The 7,161-nt window shown below is 39.8% G+C and overlaps 1 non-coding gene across 1 annotated transcript; it reads right to left on the reverse strand.

The window, feature by feature from the left end:
• Positions 1-6,768: 6,768 nt before the first annotated feature.
• LOC131147008 (small nucleolar RNA R71) lies at positions 6,769-6,875 on the reverse strand. Its single transcript, XR_009134542.1, has one exon. It is a non-coding gene; the product is annotated as a small nucleolar RNA R71 (small nucleolar RNA).
• Positions 6,876-7,161: the final 286 nt, after the last annotated feature.

Raw genomic sequence — 7,161 nt, forward strand, 5'->3', positions numbered from 1 at the left:
CGTTCACACATAGTTGGTTCTACGCTTTCAAGCCCGATTTTGACCTTCCTAGCCTGTAGATCTCAAAACTCAAAACACGAAAGTTGTACAAAATTTTCTCAGCTTTGGACGAAAAAGTTACACCCAAATTACGGAGTAATGTTGAAATAGTCCATAAAAACAACATATGGTAACTTCACGTCTGATTTTGACTTTGATGCAGCTAGTATCTTTCAAAACGCAAAACATTAAAGTCGTAGAGGGTTCTCTTATCTTCTTATAATATTTTTAATCATTTTATTCGAAGGTCGGATGAGAGAGTTATGCACAAATTACGAAGTAGTGTCGAAAATAGTCTCTTTAGCATGCATGGCTTGACTTCTGAAAATTATCCTTTAAATGTTCATGAAAATCTCGGATGCTCATGATCTTGATTTGGACTCTAACTCATGTACACGGAACCTCTTCATGCTAATGACCCGCGCACATTCTAATCTCGGATTTAATTTCTAGAATTTTTCATGCAATAATAAAATACCAAAATTCGTAAATTACTGAATAAAATTTCGAATACTATAAATTGGGTGCAATGTTAAAATATTGAACATAATTAGGCATTTAATTAAAATTATAATTCTTAAATGTCTAATTATGCAACTTTGATGCGTAATCACCTGACTTGGAGCCATTTTAAAGAGATCTTTTTCAATCAATACTTCCCCGCTACCACCAGGGATGCTAAGGCGGAGGAGTTTCTGAACTTGACCCAGGGGCACTTGACAGTCTAGCAGTATTCCACCAAATTTTTTGAGCTGTCTCGTTTCACCCCATATATGGTTCTAGATGAGTCGAAGGAGGCACGGATGTTCGAGAAGGGCTTGAGACAGGGGATCTACGAGCAGGTGGTGGCTTTTCAGGTTCAGTATTTCTTAGATAAAATTGGTGGACAAGGCAATAGTAGTCCAGACGAGTCTACACAAAGGTGCTAAGGTGCAAAATCAATGGAAAAGACCCATGCCTCCTAGTTTTCAAGCAAGTACCAATTAGGATTCAAGGAGGAGAAATAGCAGCAGTGGGGGCCAAAAACAAGAGATGGGGAATTGAGCTAATCAGGGTAATTCATCACTCCCTTTTTGTCCTAGGTGTAATGTGAGGCATTGGGGAAATTGTCAAGTTAGAACTGTTATTTGTTATCGATGCGATAGACCTGGACATATTGTATGAGACTATCGTGCGCTGCCAAGTAACGTGCTTGCTCCTAGACAATTTCGAGGAAATAACTAGGCACCCCGAGGTAGTCAGCAGAGGAACACTGCCCAGGTGTAAGTTTATTCACTTACACTGGGAAACACAAAGAGTGCAGGTGATATGGTGATAGGTACTATTTTTATGTTTTCAAATAAAACTACTGTGTTGCTCAATTTAGGGGCAATGCAGAAATTCAGCTATTAAACGCCAAATTATCTATAGGCACACCAACAGGAACAATAGTGGTATGTAGAAAGATCTTTAGAAACTATCCGATCTGTATTCAGAGAAAGATGCTACCCGCTAATATAGTGGTGTTTGACATGCACGAGTTTGACATGATTCTAAGAATGGACTAGCTAGCCTCAAACTATGCCAGTATTGATTGTTATAGGAATAGTTAGTGTTCAAACCTCTCGGGGAGCAGGAGTACAGGTTTGTTGGGTCGTGCATGCATTCCTCACAATAGATACTATCAACTATTCAGGCAAAGAGGTTACTTCTTGAGGGATGCGAGGGGTACCTAGCTAGTTTGAAGGAAGCACTAGAGGGAGAAGTAAAATTTGAAGATATCCCAGTAGTGAGGGAATTCTCTTATGTATTCCCAGAGGATTTACCTGGGTTTCCTCTCGACCATGAAATCGAGTTTTCCATTGACCCACTTCCAGGAACAACACCGATCTCTACGGCACCATACAAAATGGCTCTGGCAGCGTTGAAAGATTAAAAGAATAGTTGTAGGAATTACTGGACAAGGGATTCATCAAACCTAACGTGTCACCTTGGGGAGCACCAGTTCTGTTTGTTAAAAATAAGGATGGGTCGATGAGGATATGTATCGACTACCTCGGAATAAATAAAGTGATGATTAAGAATAAATACCCACAACCTGTATTGATGATCTATTTAACCAACTTCAAGGGACACAAGTCTTCTCTAAGATCGATCTTCGATCCGAGTATCATCAGGTGAAAGTCAAGTTAGAGGAGGTTCCAAAGATTGTTTTCCAAACTAGGTATGGCCAATATGAGTTCTATACTATGCCTTTTGGTCTAACTAATGCTCCTGCTGCATTTATGGACCTGATAAAGAAGGTCTTTCATGAATGTCTGGATCATTTTGTGGTAGTATTCATAGATGATATTCTGGTTTATTCGAAGAGTCCCTAGGAGCACTAAAATCATTTGAGAATGGTACTTTAGGTACTAAAAGAAAGGAAACTTTATGCTAAGTTCAAGAAAAGTGAAATCTAGCTAGAAAAAGTTGCATTTCTATGACACATGGTTTCCGAGGATGGTATTTCTGTTGACTCGAGTAAGATAGAGGTGGTAGTGGATTGGGAGAGAATGAAGAATGTTCATAAGGTCAGGAGTTTCCTAGGTTTTGCAGGGTATTATCGCCGCTTTGTGGAAGGGTTTTCCAAACTATCAGGTCCTCTGACATGGATGACGAGGAAAAATGTGAGTATGAGTGGACTTACGATTGTGAGCAAAGTTTTCAAGAATTGAAACAATGACTTATCACTGCTTCAGTTCTGACTATTCCATCTGGAGATGATGGTTTCGTGATTTACAGTGATACGTCACAGAAAGGGCTTGACTGTGTTTTAATGCAACAAGGGAAGGTCATTGCATATGTTTCTCATTAACTCAAGGAGTATGAGAGGAATTATACGACGCATGATTTGGAACTGGTAGCAGTGGTTTATGCATTAAAAATTTGGAGGCACTACCTTTACAGTGGAAGGTGCGAGATCTTTATGGACCAAAAAAGACATAAGTATTTCTTCACGCAGAAAGAACTGAATATGAGACAGAGGAGTTGACTTGAATTAATAAAGGACTATAATTGTACCATCAGTTACCACCAAAGAAAAGCTAATGTGGTAGCCAATGCATTGAGTTAGAAGTCAGTGAGTGTGTCAATTTCAGTAGTGGTAAATCAACATCAAATCAAGATGGATCTAGAAAGATTTGGTGTGGAATTAGTGGAAGGAAATCATCAAGCGTTCTAGCTAATTAGGTAATTCAACCAACTTTGTTGGAAAGGATTAAGACTGCTTAGATGAAATATGCAGAACTGGTGAAGATTATGGATAAAGTGCAAGGTGGACTGAGGGCAGATTTTAATATTTCAGATGATGTGGTTTTGAGATTTTGCACTAGATTATGTGTACCTGATGATGTTGAAATTAAAAGAACCATTCTAGAAGAGGTACGTCGCTCTCTTTATACAGTGCATTCAGGAAGCACCAAAATGTATCGGGATCTGCGGGAATCTTTCTGGTGGAGAAATATGAAGAGAGAAATTGTCTGATACATGGAGCAGTGCCTTACATGCCAGTAGGTGAAGGCTAAACATTAGAGACCAACAAGGCCATTGCAACCACTCCACATTCTTGAGTGGAAGGGAGAGCACATTTTCATGGACTTTGTAATGGGGTTGCCACCAACACTGCATGGGCAAAATGCCATTTGGGACTTGTTGACCATCTTACAAAGACTGCCCATTTTCTTTGAATCAAGGTTAACTACTCCATGAATAGGTTGGTAGAGGGGTATATTTAGGAGATAGTTAGACTTCATGGCATGCCAATGTCAATCATATTAGATCGGGACCCACGGTTCTCGTCCCAGTTCTAAAAGAGTTTACAGAGGGCCTTGGAATCTCAGTTGACATTTACCACAACATTTCACCCCCAAATTGATGGACAGTCAGAGAGAACAATCCAGATATTAGATGATATGTTGCGAGCTTGTGTGCTAGATTTTAGAGAGAATTGGATTCAGCATCTACAACTGGTTGAGTTGGCTAGTATTGAGATAGCACTGTATGAAGCGTTATATGGTCAGAGATGCCGATCTCCATTGTATTAGGATGAGGTTGGTAAAAGGCAGATTTTGGGATTAGAAATTATATAGCCAACTTTTGAGAAAATCAGACTTATCCGAGGAAGAATTAAAAGAGCTTAGAGTCGACAAAAGAGTTATGCTGATATTCGCCAACGAGAGCTAAATTTTGATGTGGGGGATAAGATATTTTTGAGAATTGCGATAATGAAGGGAATTATGAGATTTGAAAAGAATGGTAAGCGAAGCCCTAGTTATATTGGGCCATTCGAGATATTAGAGAGAATTGGTCTAGTTGCTTATAGGATAGCGTTGCCCCAACATTGTCTAGGACCCATGGCGTGTTTTATGAGTCCCTAAAATACATGATTTTAGACCCTCATTTACCTTTGTTTATCCTCATTTTATTATGTATTTACCCAGAGTTATCATTGTTCAGAGCTATGCAAGGTTTGTTTACCTTTTCAGGAAAAATAGGTTAAAACCATGGAGTTAGGCATTATAAGAAGCCAAGGAGGATTTGGAGGACTCAAAGTTCGAATTCAGACGTTCAGCCAAGCTCTAGAAGCTTTCGATTATAAATAGACAAGAAGATGACGCTCGACCATGTGGCTCGACTAGCAAACCACAGGGCCGACTTAGTCTTCCACTGCAAACTCCAAGTTTCACACTGAGATCAGAATGCTGCAAGGTTCAACCAAGTGCGCGATCAAGTGACACCCAGGAGTAACCATGTTAAGATACTAAGACAGAACTGAAATTTAGAAATACTAAGATTTTCGACGAAGCGTTTGACCAAGAGACCTTCCGGGGTGACTATGTTAAGATACTGAGATTTCCTAAAGATCGAGATACTACAAGTCTCGACCATCAGCTTGACCATCAAGACCTTGAGGTGCGACGAAGTCGAAGACATTGAAGATTCAGTTCCCTGACTTCCATTGAGATTCGACTAGGGCGCACACAAGAATGAAAGAAAAGCGACTTGGTCGACAGCGACGATCTTCTGCATGAGATTTGCTGTAAACTTTCCTAACATGTAAAAAAATCCTTGTAAACCCTAGAGCCTATAAGTATTCACTACGAACACAAGCCCTAGTTCCTCTTTGGCCGCTCTTACGTTAGTGAGACCTAGGAAGTCATTGAGTGCCAAGTTAGAATAGGAGTAGAGTAGCTTTGGTTCATGTATGGAGTGTCTGATGACCTGCGACAACTGACGATGTTCATACAATAGTCATGTATATTAAGATCTCCTCTTGTACTTTTGGCGTTAGTGAAAGACATTTTGAATGATAAAGGGATGATCTTTTTACTTATGCTTTCATTTACTTCTTTCAATTTACTGCTTTCCATTTACTTGTTATGTGTTTGATGAAAGATTGCAAATAAGGATAAGCACTGCTACGTATCAGTCAGAGGGAAATAGTCGGCTACGGAATCGCAGAGGTGTTCGTTATCATTGAGAAATAGTATACTCTGGTTCTCGACCACACTACAGATGGTTGGTGCATGCTTGTTACCCTGTGCCTTCGATCGCCCCTCTCCTGCTTTGGTCCGCTCAGGTTTGTACTTCTTTGGAAGTCTGGATGAGCATAGTTAGAAGCATGGTGTCTAGCATATGATTCGAACCACAGTATCGCTTTGTAGAAGTAGGGTAACTTAGAAATTTACTTACTTTCTAGTAGTTTATATTTATTTACTTTTAGTTACATGCTCTCCAGTAGTTGTTAGACAATCAACATTGCAAAGTACCATCTTTCACTTCTTTTTCATAACAAGGCTTTAGTAAACTATATTGGAAGTGGTTTAATAACTGCGCTTCAAGTCTCTGCGAATCAATACCCGACTTACCCACTTTCTACTAAACTTGGGATAGTTAGGTTTTATAAATATTATTTTTGGTAATTAAGGACCCAAGCCTTGGCGAGCCTACCAAATTTTGGCATCGTTGTTAGGGACTTGGCTACGATTATTAGCCAACTTCCGCTTTAGAGTATTATTGCCTTGTTCTTTTGATTTGCTCTCCTTTTTTTTTCACTTTCTTTGTTAATTTATATTTTCTTTATTTTGTTTTCTATTTTTGAAGTCTGAATCTGTATGCTTACACGTGTGTATGTTTGGTCTGCGTTCTTTGGAACCCAAGATAATTCCCATGGATCTTGAGATTGAAAAATCCCTTAAGTCCCTTAGGAAACCTATCTCTAATTTGGAGAAGACTGAGTTGTCTGAACTGAAAGCAATGGCAAAAGATAACCACCCCCCCCCCCGGTTCCCACTGAACAAATCCTGGAACCCCATGCTCCCCACCTACTTGTGGTGGGAGAGCAACACCTCCGGCCTCTTAAGGACTACTTTGTACCTAATGCATACACAACGCCATCTTGCATCCAGTTCCTAGATGTTCAGGCATCACAATTTAAGATAAATACTTAAGTCATCGCGATGCTACCCAACTTTCATGGGAGCTCGACAGAAAATCCTTATTAGCATCTAGATGAATTCTTGGAAATTTGGTCCACCATTTGCATCCCTAATTTAAGTGATGATGCTCTCCGTCTTATGCTCTTCCTATTCTATCTGAAGGATAAAGCCAAATATTGGCTAATGTCCTTAGAATCGAACTCAGTGACCAGTTAGACCACCATGCAACATGAATTTCTTAAAAAGAACTTTCGGATTGGGAAGACTAACTAGCTTCAAAGAGTCATCACAAGTTTCTCACAGATGAATGGGGAACTTTTTTTTCGAGACTTGGGAACACTTTAGGGACCTGTTTAGTAAATGCCCACATCACTAGGTCCCCAAGGGGAAATTAGTCCAAAATTTCAATGAAAGGTTGGCTGAGAGAGATAGGTCCATGGTTGATGTGTCGTGCGGAGGTACTTTCCTCATTAAGCACGAGAACGAGGCCTAGATTCTCTTTGAAAATCTACCTAAAAACTCTCAGTAGCACATGACTACCATCCGTAGACTACCTAGTCCATCAACTTCTAAACCTAAGGGAGTTTAAGAGTTAGCCACGAGCCAGGACTTAGCTCCTACTCTGCATGTCGTATCCAAAAAGTTGGATCAATGCTTGTCCATA

The sequence above is a fragment of the Malania oleifera genome, chromosome 13 (genome assembly GCF_029873635.1).
Source record: "Malania oleifera isolate guangnan ecotype guangnan chromosome 13, ASM2987363v1, whole genome shotgun sequence".
Lineage (NCBI taxonomy): Eukaryota > Viridiplantae > Streptophyta > Magnoliopsida > Santalales > Ximeniaceae > Malania > Malania oleifera.